At 42.6% G+C, this 17,483-nt stretch overlaps 1 protein-coding gene across 11 annotated transcripts in view; it reads right to left on the bottom strand.

Moving 5' to 3' along the window:
• The window catches only part of Pcbp3 (poly(rC) binding protein 3), a 184,112-nt gene extending 166,871 nt beyond the window's left edge, over positions 1–17,241 (bottom strand). For 5 of the 11 annotated variants that reach the window (XM_013113992.3, XM_013113991.3, XM_021227511.2 and 2 more), the window contains exon 1: positions 17,062–17,236. The gene's annotated coding sequence lies outside the window, so the exon portion shown is untranslated. Of the gene's footprint in view, positions 1–17,061 lie in introns of all 11 variants that reach the window. The other 6 variants (XM_013113993.3, XM_021227512.2, XM_005070723.4 and 3 more) reach the window with 4 other exon arrangements.
• Positions 17,242–17,483: the final 242 nt, after the last annotated feature.

Here is a 17,483-nt window from a genome sequence, read left to right as displayed (position 1 = left end):
TGGTGAGTTCAAAGCCAACCTGCACATCTTAGTGGACAAACGTCTCAAACAAACAAACAACAACAAAAACTAAAAAGAGGATGAGGAATATAGCTCAACAGTAGAACACTTGTTATTAGCATTCTTAACACCTTAAATTTAATCCATAGTACCACTGATGGGGGAAGTCCTTCTATATATGTTGTCTTATTGGTTGTCTTATTGCTTAAATAAAGCACTGTTGGCCAATAGGGAAGCAAGATAGGTGGGACTAGGAGTCAAGGAGGATTCTGGGAAACAGAGGCACAGTCAGTCACCATGTAAGACACCAAAGGAGTAAGAGGTCCAGACCCTTTTTCTGGTAAGAGAAGACCACGTGGAAATACTCAGACTAGCAGTTTTGGGTTAATAATTAAGTCAGAGCTAGCTGATAAGAAACCAAGCAAACGGCCAACAGCTTCATAATTAATATAGTGTCTCGTGTGTTATTTGGGAGCTGAGACAGCAGTGGGACCCAGGCTGGCAGGAAAAGTACACATTATAGTACCACAAAAAAAGTTTAAAAATTAAAGGATTAATCTTAAAGAATACTGCCTGTTTCCTTCTAACAGTTTTAGCATCTCAGGTTTTAAACTGGGGTGTTTGATCCACTTATGAGCTGTCATAAATATAATATTTGTGTGTGTGTGTGTGTATAAGGAATAGAATTAAAAGTCCAGAAATAAACTCAATTTTAGAGAAGATTTTTTTTTACAAAACTGCTAAGACCATTCAATAGGGGAACAGTCTTTTCAACAACTAGTACTAGACACTATATTCAATTAGATAGCCACATGTAGAACAATGAACTGTAACTCCTCTCCACATCATGTGTTAAAAAGTAACTGAAAGTAGGCAGGCATATATTACATACAGGTAAGCCCAGTTACTCCAGAGGCTGAGAATGAAGTACCATGAGCTTTGAACTAACCTGGGCACACACTGAAGCCTGGGAGAGAGGCTGGGGGGGTCTCAGAATGAAAACAGAGACAGAAGTCATTATGACCTGGGATTAACCATTGATGCTGTCTAGATTGGCTGGTTGGTTGTTTAAATCATTATGACCTGGAATTAAACATTACTAAGTCTTTGTTTGTTCTCTTATAGTTCTAGAAAGTGAACCAAGGTCCCGTGGAATGCTAAGGAAGCATTCGACTCCTGAGCTACCAACCCAACATTGGTGTCTTAAGCTGCAAAGCACATGCAACAAAAGAAACAAGCAGGCAAACTGAATTTCATCAAAATTAAAATATTTTGTGGATCAAAAGACACTATCAGGAAAATACCATTACAGTTGGAGGAAAGATGTGGATGGGAAAAATTGATGTACACATGCAAAAGAATGAAATTAGGTTCCTATCTATCACCCTGCTCAGAAATTTGATCCAAGTGGAGCAAAGACCTCAATTTGAACCTGAAATATAAAAACTGCTATAAGAAAACATGGGCTACATCCTAGAAAATATAGGTGTAGGAAAGGACTTTCCAAATATGCCTCCTTTTGCCTAGGAATCAAGGGCAACAACTGACAAGTGGAACTTCATAAAACTAACAACTTTCTATACAGTAGCCCACAGAGTGGGATAGAATCTTTGCCAGCTAGCTATGTAACAGAGGGCTAATATCCAGAATATACAAAAGTCCAAAAAATAAGGAGAAAAGACAAAAAAAATGGCTCAATTCCCAATTTAAAAATGGACTAGGCTGAGGGGGTAACAGTGGGATGGCTGACCACAACCCCTTCATCTGCCGCATGGTGGTGAGGGCAAAGGAAAGATGTCCTCCATCCTCCTCCTGCCACCTGAGGTGGGTGAGGGAGCTGACCCTCCCATTACCAACTGCAGCACTCAGAAAAGTGGACCCTGTACCTCACCTGGGCAGCACAGTAGAGCTGACCCTGTTGACATGGAGTGAACGGCCCTGAAAATGTGAACACAGAAGACCTGGTCCCACCCCTCATCTGTCATATGGTGTCATGGGTGGGGTACAGATGCCCTCCACCACCCCCACCCCCACTTCAATGCCTGAAGCAGGTGGGAGAGCTGAGCCGGAAATCATAAGCATGAGTTCAGGAAAGCTGCCCCAGCCCCCACAGTTGCAACACTCAGGAGCATAGGTCCTGCACCTTGCCTAAGCAGCAGAACAGAGCCAGTCCTGTTGGCAGAGGTGTGGGTGTGCCAGTCCCGAAGTTGTGAGCATGGCAGAGCTGTCCCCATCACTCATCTGTCACATGATGGCATGGGCAGGAGAGATGTCCTCCTTAACCCTGAACCCTGCCCATCATTGCCTGGGGCAGGTGGGAGAGTGAGCCTTGAGAGCATAAGAGCTGTAGCACTTGGAGAGGGGTCCCTACACCTCGCCTGGGCCACACAGTAGAGTTGGCTTTGAAAGTTAGGTGTGGGAGAGCTACCCCTGAGGATGTGAAAGCAGGAGAACTGGCCCACCTCTTCCTCATTGCTGCAAGGGGTGAACTCGCCAGGGCAATGCAGGGGAGCTCACCTGGTGGTGAGGGCAAGAGAGAGCTGATCAACACTGCAACTACCCAGGCCCAGAACCAGACTTATGAGTTGGATGAGTTGGCCCACCCCAACATCCACACTGTCTGTGATCTGCTGGACCAGTTCTGTAGACTCAAAGCTGCAGGGTCACCACAACACAGGGCAACAACAGGAAAACCAAGAGGAGTCCCAGTGAGGGCCCAGCATTGATAGTGGAGCAGAAACCAGAGGCCTTGGACCAGGCAACTGACTCTTTGCAATAAACACTTGTAAGTAAAGACGTGTGGACAAAATGTTTTACTGCATTACTTACTGTGTCACACTACAGCTTCCATGACAAGACAGATTTTCCTTTCCAGTTTTTGTTTGTTTGTTTTCTATTATTTGTTCTCTTAAATTTCATTTTATTTTATTTGGAGGGTCAGCAGCAAGGGCAGAGGGCGGATACGAAGGGACAGGGAAACGAATGGAATGAAGATGCACGATGTGAAAGACATAAAGAATAAATAAAAAGAAAAATAAAATAAAAATGGGCTAGGACAAGCTAGTGGAGGGGGGAAGTGTAGTCAGAATATAGCCCTTTTTTAAATGGGCTACGGATCTGAACAGAGTACTCGCAATAGAAGAAATTTAAAAATGGCTGAGAAATACCAGAAAAAGTGTTCATCATCCTTAGCAATTGGGGAAATGCAAATTAAAACAACTTTGAGATTTTCTGCTGGGCGGTGGTGACACATGCCTTTAATCCCAGCACTTGGGAGGCAGAAGCAGGTAGATCTATGTGAGTTTGAGACCAGCCTGGTCTACAAGAGCTAGTTCCAGGACAGCTCCAAAGCCACAGTGAAACCCTGTCTCGAAAAAACAAAAACAAAAACAAAAAAAAAGCCCAAAAAAAAAAAAAAGAGAGAGAGAGATTTCATGTCATCCAGTCATAATGTCTAAGATCAGCAAAACAAATACAAATGCTGGCAAGGCTGTGGGGAAAGGAGGGTCCTCGTTCACTGCTGGTAGGATCGCAAACTGGAGTAGCCACTCTGGAAATCAGTATGGAGAACCTCAAGAAAGAAATGTACTGTGTGACCCAACTATACCATTCCTTGACATATGACACCTCCTCTACCAATACTTAATCAGCAACGTCCATTGCTGCCCTAATCACAACAATAATGAAAACATGCTACATATACACAATGGAACACTATTCAGCTGTAAAGGAACATAAAATTATGGAATTTGCAGGTAAGTTGGTAGAACTTGAGAAGATTCTATTGAGGGAGGGAAGCAGACCCAGAGAGACAAACACAGCATGTTCTCTCTCATCTGCAGTTCCTAGCGCCATGTCTTCCGATATAAACATAGTTCTCACCCCTCATCCAAGAAGCTTCTTGTCCTGGAGGTGATGGCACACGCCTTTAGTCACAGTACTCAGAAGGCAGAGGCAGGCTGATCTCTGTGAGTTCAAGGTCGACCTGGTGTACAGGGTGAGTTCCAGGACAGCCAGGGTTACACAGTGAAACCCTGTCTCAAAACAAACAAACAAAAAAGCTTCGAGATCATTACAGAAAACCTCAACTGGGCACAATGCAGAGATCACCAGATGTGGGGAGTCCAGCCCCAACAATTACCTCTCCACACAACTCCAGGAACGCCACAGAGCCAGGGGAAGAAAGATGATAGGAGCCCGGTGACCAGGAAGTCTACTGTGAGACTGTGTCTCCTAGAAATGGCTGCCTAGAGGATCTAAACAATGACAGTATCAACAGACATGCTAACTCAAAAGGAGGACAATCTCATGGAGCCCACCCTTGGACAAAGAACTACAGGCAATTAACCACTGCTGAGAGAGGAAGACTTAGCCTCTCCTGGAGATGAGCACTGTAATTGATTACCCCATACAAAGTGGCAAGCCCTGAAATCATATACATACAAACAATAACAATAGGCTCAGCAGGTTATATTTATATACTTGTATACATGTATATAAACACACACATATATAACAGTAATAATTGAAGAAAAAGAAGCTAGTAACTTGACAGGGACACAAGGAGGAACTTGGGTAGGGATGGAGGAAGGGAAGTAAAGGAAAAGATGTAATTATATTTTAATTTTAAATATATTAAATTATAAAAAGAAAAATATTTGTAGCACATATATCTCATAAGGGAGTAGTAGAGAGGGAGAATTTCCTATAATGCAACAATAAAGACAAATACTCCAATTTTAAGATGGGTAAATGTAGGAATTTAGCAGAGTCAATGTATCTGGGGTAGACACTAGAATGGACAGTTTTCACTATATCTGGGGTAAACATTACAGTGAATAGTTGTTTTCTAGAAGTACTTTGACCTTGAAGCATAATTGTGGAAAACAGTAAAGTGTCTTTGTGGAAAACTGTGATTGTCTTCCGTGATTTGTAGAACTGTTTTTCTGAAGGAACATGGTAGCCTTGGCGTGACTTTGGTCACAAAAAGCCTCTGGCACACCTGAAGCTCTGGATTATGATATATAGCAAACAACACAGAAAAAGGACTAGAGTCATGAGGACATGTGATGCCTTCCTTTAGAGAAGCAGATGAGTTAGGGCCCTGGTATGAGGAAATACTTTACCCAAAAGACAACCAGGTGTAACAATCAATAAATATGCCTTCGTATGGCTGTTCAGGGTTCAGTTGATCAGAAGGGTGAACAGGCCTTAAAATTTCATCTTGGAGTGACTTCTTTCTTCAACCAACCCACGCAACACAGAACACCCCGACAGGAGAAGCATTGGGCAGCCAGTTCTCCAAAGAAAATGTACAAATGGCTAATACGTACACAGAAGGGTATTCACGACCATTAGTCATTGGAGAGTGCTAATTAACAGCATAAAGTGAGATACCACTTCCTGCCCTCTCTGGTACCATGATTTTAAAAAAAAACAACTGGAAAATAAAAAGAGGTTGAAGTGGATATGGAGAACTTGGAACCTCATAGACTGCTGGTGGGGCTGTAAAATGGTATAGCATTTTAAAAACCACTTCAGCAGCTCATCAACAACCTAAACAAAGAGCTGACCCAGAAACTCTACTCCTAGGTGTAAACCCAAAACACTAAGGAAAAACTTGCACGCGATTAGTCATAATACATTGCTCAGAATGAAGAAACAGAAGCAAAAAAGAAAAAAATTCAAATGTCCACCTAGTGGTAACTGGACACATGAAATGCCTTATCTATAAAAAAGGAATGCAACTCTATGACACACTACAGCATGGAAGAAGCTTTAAAATATGACATTAAATGGAAGAAAATGGCACAGAAGGCCACGTGTCATACGATTCTATCCAGAGGAAATGTCTCTAATGGTCACATCCTTAGAGACATAAAACAAACTACAAGGTGCCAATGACAGGAGGGAAAAGAACAAAAAGTCACTATTAATGTCCATGAGGGGTTTGTTTGGGGTGTGGTATTTGTTGTTGTTGTTGTTTCTCTGTGTAGCCCTGGTTGTCCTGTAGACCAAACTAGCCTCAAACTCAGAGCTCCACCAGCCTCTGCCTTCTGAGTGCTAGAATTAAAGGAGGCTGCCATCACACCTGGTTTTCTTAAAGATGATGAAAAGATTCCAGAACTGTGGAGAGATGATGGTTGAATGCACTATAAACACGTCAAAACTACAGAACTGTAAAAGTTAAAAGGATGAATCCTGTCTGTCATGCCTAAAACGTATTGATTAACTGGAAAGGGGTGAAATAAAATATTTTTAGGGAAAAACATCTAAAGTATGTAACCCCAGCTGACCTGAACTGAGAACATGTATAGCAGACTCTTTCAGCGCAAGGGAAACAGTCCCAAACAGAAGTGAGAAATGCCAAAGACCATAAAGAGCACAGAATAAGCCCAAGTGAATAAAAGGTTTAAAAAGAGGTAAAGGTTATTACATTATCTAGATAGCCTATAACACACTATCTAATCATGATAACTACTAAGAGAAAGAAAAATAGAACAGATCTTCCAGTATATGGGAGAGGGTGGGAAAAAGTAAATGATGTTTTCAAAATCACAATATCAACTCTAAACGAGAGGAAAATCAACACCAAAAATGTAAGACAAGATAAATACATAGGACTGTGGTTTTAAATTCAAATATGTCAGTAATTACATTTAATATAAACAAACTGAATGTTCTAAGAAAATGACAGAAATTGTCAAATTAGATGAAAGAAAAATATAACAAACTCCTTCCTTCCAAGAGAGAGATTTAAAGTCTCAGAGCATCAACAAAGGTATTTTGTAGATATGAGACTAATGATCAGGTCTGGCTATATGAACATGATACGCACCCAGCATAAAGGCAAACACTGGACTAAAGATGAGCAAGACAGTAAAAGCAGATCATAAGAAGACGATCTCTGCGCCTGCGCGCTAGAGCAGCAGGGTCAGCATGGGTTAAGGCCAGCCTGCACTTCGTAAGACTCCACCTCAAAAGGGATTGGAAAAAGTGACAGGACAAAACAATTTTAAATTTGCATGTTCCCAATAACAGGATCTCAAATACACATGAGTAACAACACTACATGGAGAAATAAGGCCATCCATAATGATAATGAAATAATCTTGGTAACAGATATAACAACCAGACTTAAACTAATAAGAATACAGCTATGATTAATATGTTTACAACTTAGCTAAATAGAATCCATAGCACTTTGAACTTAATTTTTTTCAAATACACAGGAATGCCTTTCAAAAGCATATCAGCAAATTTCAGAGGATTAAACTCTTAGAAAGTAAGATTTTGGGTTTTTTGGTTTTTTGAGACAGGGTTTTTCTGTGTAGCCCTGGCTGTCCTGGTACTCATTCTGTAGAACAGGCTGGCCTAGAATGCACAGATATCCACCTGACTCTGCCTCTGCCTCTGCCTCCTGAGTGCTGGGATTAAAGGCATGTACCACCACACCTGACTGAAAGTATGCTCTTGAACAATGTAACTAGACTGGAAAACAAAATAAGAAAATATATGTGTCTGGAATGTCTCAATAGTTTTATGAATTACCTGTAAGTCAAAGGAAAAATCATAATAGAAGTTATAAAATATATGAAAACAAATCAAACTCTGTAAAATACAATGGAAGTATTATCTACTAGGAAATATATCACCTTAAGCACATAACTAGAAAAAAGGGAAAACTACAGATTAATTAAGTGTACATCTCATATTAGAAAAGGAACAGCTACAGAAACACTGGAATCGCACAGCTTGGATGCACAAATCTCAAAAAGAAAATTAAAGCCATCAGAATCTAACAGTTTACGTTTCCACAGTCGCAAGATTATTCAGATTTTTTAATTCTGCTTTTACTGATGTTATTTACTTTGAACATTTTCTAAATAAACATACTTTTAAGATTATGTTATGATAGTGTTTTAGTAACTAATATTCTGCTCATCTCCCTCTTAATGAGGTCAACCAGTTGATAAATGACAAGAACAAGGCTAGCTCAGAACAGCCATTTTGTCTGAGTAATGCAAGCCTACAACGCCTTATGTGACTTAGTGTCTCTATTCAAATGCCCAAAAACAATTGACAGACAGGAATATAAAAAGATTTACAAAGACAGGGAAGTGATGAAAATGGTAAGCTTTTTCCCAAACATTAAGGGAGTGTCTCATATACACACATCTATAAATAGAATCTATATTGTACTTTAATGAATAATTTAAAAGCATTTTGCAAACAGGGTTAAGAAAACAGGAACCTAAACGCTCAAAAATCAATACTTCTGTCTTATTCCAACCTGGTGAGTTATAGAAACAGACATTTAAAATGTACATTTTTTGGAAATGTTGTAAGCTAGATAGTAGGGTATCAAAAGATTTAAAAACATTTATCAATATATGATCATTTTGTATAGAATATTTACTGAAGCTTAAAACTACATAAAGTAAAATAAATTTTCAGTTATAAGAAAACAGTTGAATAAACTGGGATCTCCACTGGAATAACATATAGCCATCTACAACCATATATCAGAAGATTACCCATAGTAGGCTGGAAGTTCTCATGATTTAGAAACAAATTTATTTACTTGTTTGTTTGTTTGGTGTAAGAGCATGAATATATGGTCTCATGAATGCTAAACATACATTCTACCACTAAGCTACAATCCCAGGCCTAAAGGAAAAAAATTTTCATGGAATATGTTATGCAATGAATCACTACTTTCAGATATGCCTGGCATATCATATAACACACACACACACACACACACTCACACAGAGTGAGGGAGGGGGTGTTAGATATCTTTTGATAATTACTTTTCTTTTTGCTTCAACTTTTCTGTACAAAGCATTTATATTACTTTATAGGTAGGAAATTTTTTAATTAAATATAAACTACCTCAAATAGATTGACTCTTCAGCAATCCAAATGTATTTCTAGTGAGTCTAACTGGAGGTCAGCAGACATCTGCACATTAGTTTTCTATGGCTGTATAGGCTATGACAAACTTAGAAGCTCACACAATATACACCATCTTTGTGAGTCGTGAACCTAAGCAAGCTTAACTGGCCCTCATGCTTAGTGACTTGCAAGGCCACAATTAAGGTGCTGGTCAGGCTGCTCTCTCACCTGAAGATGTAACTAGTGTGTGTGCTGGGGTGGGGTCTGCTTAAGCAATTAACAGAATTTGTTTCCCCGAACTGTAAGACTAAGTATCCCCTGCTTCTGACTATGTTTTCTGAGTCCACCCTCAGCTCCAACAGTCTCTAACGCATCTCCAGCATTTCCTACCTCCTTCATCAAGTCAAAAAGAGAATGTATACACCAAATCCCCAACAAGATGGTAGTTCATAACACAACACAGAAGTGACAACCTGCCACTTTGGCCATATCCTGTGGTCTAGAAGGAAGTCACAGGTTCCACCCACATTCACCCAAAGGGATCTTTTTTCCTTTTGGAGATGAGTGGCCCACCTTGACTATATCCAGCTTCTTGCAAAGAGCCCAGGCAAAGGAGGAAAGTCTGTGCTTGGATCTGAAGCTCTCTGGTCAAAGGCAGGACAGTACTGTCACAGGCTGTCACAGGCTGTCACAGGCTGTCACAGGCTGTCACAGGAGAAGCGAGAGCTCACCAAGGGTCTAAGTGAACACAGAACTGCAACAGAGGGCAGAAGGTGTGCTCGCCTTGAAGGAAAGTTAAGATATAGACAGGGAAAGAGAAAGGGACACTTTTCTCTATAGAAATGCAGTATGCCCAGGACAGGCTTTAAAAAGACAACAAATGGTATTGCCTAAAGGTCCAATATAAAGGTTTAGTCCCCAGGGTGATGGTACCAGCAGGTGCTGTGGTGGCGATCCCACACAGTGCACTGTGTGAGACCAGGGCCTCTGATTCTCAGCTGGAAGACACAGCACTGGCTTGATGTGGCAAATGCTAACACCATGATAGACTTACCACAGGCCCAAACCCAAGGAACCACCTATTCTTCAGACTAAGCCTCCAAAACTGTAAACCAAAATAAATCTTACTGCACAAGGAGCTTATCATGCTGGACATAGTGAAGCAAAGCTGACTAATCCACATGGTCATTCACAAAAAACATTCACAGATGAGGTCTAGTTTCACATTCTAACTGGTCACTTCTAACCAACGAACCTGAGAAGCCTATGGGCAAGACCTGAAGGGAAGCACATTAACCCTCTACAATACAAACAACATCCTTTAGTCTTTTCAGTATGGTGAATATTACTAATTCCACTCACTGGCCCCATGTGATGTGAGCAGATTTGCTAGCAACCCTTCCAGTTGACTGTCTACCCAAAAGTCTCCAGGTTCTAAAAGGAATAGATCCAGAGCATTTGGGTAATTTTGGCACAGGTGTGCTGCTGCACACCTACCCGGCATTTGGGAGACTGAGGCAGAGAGATTTTTGAGTTTAAGTTCAACCTTAGCTACACAGCAAGACACCAAAAAGAAAGAAAAAAAAAGGTAATCTAATCAACTTCCAGGCGACAAAGTATGTTCCCTTTCAAAAACTATTCCAGGGAGGGTGAAGCATCACAACCTTGACACTAAATGGGCAATACAGGAGAAGCTCACCATTGGCCAGTACCCCCTTATAAATATGTATGATCATCCTAAATGAAATATTAGTATAATTCCAATAATATTGGTTTAATGTAGTACATCAGGACAAAGAAAGTATGTCATTAACCAGGAAGTTAATGATAGATTAAAATTTAAAGATTTAAGGTTTTATTTCAGTGTAAGTGTAAAAAAGAAAAACCATAAAACTATCTAAGTATATTTAGAACATTTAATAAAAATAAAACTGTGGATTTTCTATGGATTTTTTTGACACGGGTCTCACTACATAGTCCAGGCTGGCCTCAAACTCAAAATCCTCCTGTCTCAGTCTCCTTAGCACTAGGATTAAAGGCATCCGTCATCATGCCCAGATGACTCTAAAAAAGCTGTTATTAAACTATTTGTAGATTAGACAATCCATAACCTCATAAAAGGAACCTACTAAACAAGAGCAAAGCTCACATTAAAGCTCCAACAGGATTATTCCCACAGTTAAAAGCAATACAAGGATAATCTTACCCAATTGCTAGGAGCTTTGCCTAGTATTCCCCGAAAAGTAAATAAAACAAAAAATAAAATATTTAAGAACTATGAAGAAACAAAATATCATTATGTAGAAACATATCACAAGAAAGGGGGCCAGGCATAGTGGTTCATGCCTTTAATCCCAGCACTCGAATGGGAGAGGCAGGTGGATCTCTGAGTTCAAGGCCAGTCTGATCATCAGAGCAAGTTCCAGGACAACCAGAGTCACATAGAGAAACCTGTCTTAAAAAACAAAAACAAAAGAAAAACAAAACAGAAATTCACCCACACCATGTGAGAAATTCAGTGTGTTTCAAAAGTAGCATCACAGATCACTGGGAATGGATGGTAATAAATGGTAATGGCACAATTAGGCATTTGAAAAAATTCTAGAAGCAGATATCTACTTCACAATCCATAGAAAAATGAATTCCAAGTAAAATATAAAAGCTAAATATTTTAACTTTTTTAAAATACTGTCTTGTGGCCTTGAAGTCACACAGATTTCCCAAATAAGACCCAATAGCCACAAATCATAAAGAAAAGATTGATGAATTTGACTACACTAGAATTAAATATCTGTCAAAGCAATATTTTTTAAGAATAAGGAATGGGACAAAAGTAAAATCAAAAATATTATAAAGAACTTCGAAAAAGGTGTAAGGACACAGACCAGACATAAACAGATGAACACAAGATTACAATTTATAGGAAAGAAAATCCAAGTAGTAAAAAATGGGAGGTAGGGTAGTAAAAATCCTCAAACTCACTAGTAGTCAAGGAAATGCAAATTAGGATGGTAAAATGTTTCCTACCTATCTGATTGGCAACTAAATATCTAAGGATGAAAGAATTCCCGAGACTGGGAATCAAGTGTTTAGAGAGCCATTAGCATTAACAACAGGGAGGCTGTGACCCACAACCTCAGTGTCCTACACAGGGCAGGGCAAAGGTGAGGCCATGGAGCATGGCGACCAGCAGAAGAAGTGGCTGAGCAAGCGGCTGAGGGAGACAGAAAATGAATTTGGGTCAGATAAGACTGCATCAGATACCTGTCTTGTCTGGGAATGCATCAAAATCATGTTTACTTGGAGCAAACTCCCAAACAGTAGGGATCACCTCTTCTTCTAAGGCCAATCTGACTGTGTGATTCCCTCTTGAAATGTCCCAACTGAGACGGCTTAAAGCCTCATCCCAAGCCACATCGGTTTCCTAATGCTACTACCATGGATTTCCATAAACATACTAGCTTCAAACACCGCCCTTTGCTACCCAACAGTTCAAGGTCAGCAGACAGATATGGGTCCCACTGGACTAAAATCAAGGGCTGAGCTCCTTTATGAGACCCTTCTCTTGCCTTTTTTGGAGGCTGCTACAACACTTGGCATGTCCTGTTTTGTCTTCAAAGCTAGCGATGGCATCTAATGCCCTCACCTCAGGTCACTCTAACAATGACTCTTCTGTCTCCCTCTTCCACCTATAAGGATGCCTGTGATCACTGTGAACCTGCCCAGACAACCTAGGATCATCTCCCTATTTTAAAACCAATTGATGAGCAACCTTATTCTATCTGCTACCTAATTCCCCTGCCAAGCAATGTAACATATCACAGGCTCTGGGGATGAGGGCAGAGTGTCAGGAAGCCGTCATTCTACTCAACACACAACCCCTCTCCAAATCACCCCCACATCACAATGGAGTCCCAACTCTTGGTAACACCATCCGTGAACACTCCCCCTTCCACATCAACACTCTGTTTTCCAGTTACACTAACCTCATCTTTTTCTAATCAACGTATTCCATCTGTGCCCAGACAGTTACAACTCATCCTTTAGGGCTTAGCCCAAAGGCTCCTTCGTCTCCAAAGCTTTCTGATGCTCCCAGCTTATCCTCCCTCAGCACACTCAGCAGTCGGTGCTTCCCAACCGCGTCACAGTGTGGCCACTTGCAACCATCTGTTGACATGCTCTTCCTCAGTACAAAGGGTGAGCTCAACTAAGACAAGAACTCTGCTTCACACCCCCAAGGAGCTCCAGATCATAACACAGGATTCAGCAAGAAATGAGTCCTTGTTTAAGTATCTCAGAGAATTCCTGAAACCTGGATGAAGAAGGAGAAGGCATCTCTTAAGTTTCCTCCACAAAAGAAATGCCAAAGGAAACTTAGGCCAAGCCGGGCGTTGGTGGTGCATGCCTTTAATCCCAGCACTCATGAGGCAGAGGCAGGTGGATCTCTGTGAGTTCGAGGCCAGCCTGGTCTACAGAGTGAGTTCCAGGACAGCCTCCAAAACAAAACAGAGAAACCCTGTCTCGAAAAAACAAAAAAGAGAGAAAGAAAAAAAGAAAGAAAGAAACTTAGGCCAGACAACTAGCTCAGGTGATTATTCCAAAACCCAAAACTATCTATTCATCTTGATGTACAACTTACTGCCATGTGTAAGAATTTATACAAGCTACACTTCTATGAAACAAGTCTAAAGTAACCAACAAATTACCCACAAGAGAAATGAAAACTTTATCTGAAATGATTTACATTCCTCAAAATCATACTCATAAAAGTAGATGTTGCTCCAACACAAAATGAATGCCTGACAATCACCAAAACTCACATTCTCAGCCTCTCTCCAGGGAAGGCTGAGAAGTGTGAGGGTGTTACAAGTGGCACTGTTTAGGGACAAGCTGCCCTGCAAACAGATACCTGTATATTGCAATCAAGGGTTCTTTTTGTTTTATAGCAGTTATTAAGAAAAAAGACACTTGTTTAATTTCACTGCTCATTACTTGATGTCCATAGCCAGAAAACTCCCCACCTGGAGAGAAAAAGAAAAATAACTATCTCTTTCAAAGAGAGAGATATGTTTTAAAGGCATCTCTCATTCAAGTTCAATAAAGCTATCCTGTCAATTTTTCTTTAATAATATGAATTCTGAAATTATTTTTAATATAATTCCAAAACCCTCACTGAAATGAAAATTTGAAGGAAAACTGAGCCTTTGGGGGAGAATACTGATTCAGTACCATGGACAGTGGTCCCAGAGCTTGCCAGAGTCCTTGCTACAGAGGCTCACAGCAGTCCCAAAATCTACAGCATTCCAACAAATGCTTAGGGAAAGGCAACTTTAATGTGTGAACAGGTATTTTTATTAAATCCCAAAGCACTGTCCTCCTTTACCAAGGGGATACACAGCATACATCCACACCAATCTGCTCCACTCATCTACAATAAAGCTTTGAGGATTCTGTGCAAATAGACATGTCTCTGATCTGACACATCAGTACAGTTCCAGAATTCACTGAAACCAATACAGAATTGTACTGTTTCAAGGAGCCAATAGGACTTTTACCATTCACACATGCAGCATGATCTCTGGTATCAACAAGACCCGTAGGATAGTCTTCAAAACAGCTAACAAAGCCTGGCATGGCGAAACATGCCTAATCTCGTCATTTGGAGACTGAGATAGGAAGATCTCAGGTTCTAGGCACATCTAACCTGTGTCTCAGTGGTCAAATGAGACCAAGAATAGCCATAAATGTGGCCCAACATAGTATCAAACTTAAAAACAGTTTAGTATTCTCAGAGATTATTTTGTAACTCGTTGTGAGATTACTGAGTGTATAAACGCAGTGGATGATAACAGTCTCACAATGGCATGCTTAGAACTTGGACTCCATCCTGCCTCAAAAAAAATGACAAGATGTAATCATGCCTGGTATGTTTTATGTTGCATGCTTTTTTCTCATAAAAAGTTGTAAAAATTCATCATAAATCTGTGTGAATTTTCTCCTATCTACAAATGAGCATTACTGTGGCAACACCAGCTCTGAATTCTAGAAACAGTGCCCAACCTTTTCAGTTATAAAGACCCTACTCCTAACAAACTTAACTTACTGTTTTGTGTATGTGTGTGCACCCACGCATGTGCACACACACACATGCCACAGTGCTTCTGCAGTGGTCAGAGGACAACTTCAGGAACCAGTCTGCTCCTTCCACCATGGGTTCCAGGGACTGATCTTACATCACCCAGCTTGCAAGGCACATGATAAGCCATGCCACCAGCCTGGAAACATTTTTTCAATATTTTATAATATTAAGCTCTGACTATGCACATGAAGTTATATTAACTCCAAAGCCTATGCACCGAATTAACATGGAACCTACTCACAAGTGACAGTAGCATGGCTGAAAAAGGAAGACCTCGACTGAACAAGAGCTGACCTCCTAGCTAGAAGGCCCAGCTTGCGAGAGGACTGCATGTCTCAAGTCACCATACAGAGCTCCTCCTGCCCCTCATGCTCCAGCCAACCCCAGGGAGCACTAATCCCTACCACTCCTCTCGAACAAAATGAGCGTATCAGATGTTAGATAATGAACTGTCCTTGTTGTGGGGACCCAGGGTCAGTCCTCAGTATAGACACACCCTACAGTTCCTCTGGAACCCAAATCACAAGTTCAAAGAACAGAAATGGGACACAAGTTTGCCTCACAAGTTTCAGGAGTGTGTTGAGAGGGCAATGTGTATGCTAGCTGTTCAGCCTGGCCTCAAAAGGTCTTTCTCCAAGGCCCCGGCATCCAGGATTCCTTTTGGTGCAGCACCCACTAAAAACCCTCCTGGACCTATAGTGCCATTGGCTCACATACAAAGCTAATGGAATCTGAAAGTCCATGGTGCCATAAAGAAAACTAGAAGGAGGAAAATAACCAATCCTGAAACCCAACTTCCATTAGCGCACAAATTTCCTATACAAACAATATAGTGCGGAGTAAGAAGGAAAACTAGGCAACTAAAGCCTTTCATTAAACAAAACTCTTAGGGGAGCAATAAGAAACAGGTCTAAGCACACCTCTTTCCCAAAAAAGAAAAACGCAGTGATCAAAAAGAGGAACCAGCTTCTGTCGGGTCTACCTGTTCTGCCTCTAATGGATGGCGCAGAAAACAGAAGGAGAGAGAAAAAAAAAAGAGACAGGAGACCGCAGTGGGAGAGAAGAGGCCGCGCCCTGCCCTCACCCCACACGCATTCTCTGGGTTTCCTTTTTTTCCCCCTGTTCATCTCAATCACAAGACATCCATCCAAGCCTTGCAGGTCCCAGGGAGATCACAGCTATTGTATGCTGACCCGAAAGCCTGCCGAGTTATGTGCCCACTGACAACTTCTGAATTTGGGGAGGGAGTAGAGAGGCCTGGGTTCTCCTGAGTGGCTCTCCAACATGGGTAAGGGCCAGTTACCATCACACTTTTTCACAAGGATCCTGGGCCTTGCCTGAACCCTCAGGCACGACCATGCAGGGCTGGAGACTGAGCCCCTTGCTGGAAACTTCTGTCCAGGACCTTGTTCTGGCCCCAGCTCCACACCCAAGGGCCTTCAAGAACCACTCTACTAGGGAACCTGACCCTCAAACCCTCCCCCCTCTCTCTCCAAGTGATTCCCGCTTCAGTCTGAGACCCCAGCCTCAGCCTGGGAACCTCATTCCTTTGCTTAGCCTGGTACCCTCGCCTCAAGCTTGGGATCCCCTGCCTTAAACCTGAAACCCCTCACTCAGCCTGGGATCCCCGCACTCAGCCCTGGAACCTCAGCCTTCAGCCCGGAGGTCCCTGACCTCAGTCCTGAAACCCCTGCCTTCAGCCTAGGACTTCCATCTCAGCCTGGGACCCTCGCCCTCAGCCTGGTACCCCATCCTCTCTCCTGGGACCTACGCCCTCAGCCTGGGACCTTACCTCAACCTGGGACCCTCGCCTCAACCTGGGGTTCCCGGCCCTAGCCCTGAGATCGCCAACCGCAACCCACCCCTAGGACCCCCAACACCCAAGCCCGGATGAAGTTTTCTGACCGCGAACAGTCCAGTCCTCCGGCCTTTCGCAGGGTCTCGGCTGGCCTGGGACCCGGCGTGCAGGCTAACCCCCGCGCTGGACAACCCCCCCCCACTTCAACCGGCCGCCACTCACTCACCTGCCCCGCCACGGACAGCGAGGCCGCGGGCCAAGTGGAGCGGATGCTGCCGATCGGGTGGGGCAGACGAGGCAAGACTCGGCGCGACGCGAAGCCCGAGGCGACCAAGCGGCGGCCGCGGCGTCTCTTGGCTCAGGCGTCGGTAAGCGCCTCGAGCTCTGGCCCGAGCACTGCGCGCGGCGAGGACCCGCCCCCTCCGCGCAGCCAACCACTCCCGCGCAGCCCGCCGGCTCTGGCCCCGCCCCCGCCCAAGGGCAGGGCCTGAGAAAGCGGGCGCCGGGATCCTATCGAACTGCAGGACGGTGACCAGCACGGCCAATCCGAGCGCGGGAAGCTCTCCGGCTAGAAGCCGTTTAGCGTCGAAGGGCGGTTAGGGTTGGGCGGGACCCCCCCTCCCCACTCTGGGGCTGGAAGGAGGCGGG

The sequence above is a fragment of the Mesocricetus auratus genome, unplaced genomic scaffold (genome assembly GCF_017639785.1).
Source record: "Mesocricetus auratus isolate SY011 unplaced genomic scaffold, BCM_Maur_2.0 Super-Scaffold_100027, whole genome shotgun sequence".
Taxonomy (NCBI): domain Eukaryota; kingdom Metazoa; phylum Chordata; class Mammalia; order Rodentia; family Cricetidae; genus Mesocricetus; species Mesocricetus auratus.
The sequence above is the reverse complement of the archived record's forward strand: the minus strand, read 5'-3'. Positions and strand labels throughout refer to the sequence as shown.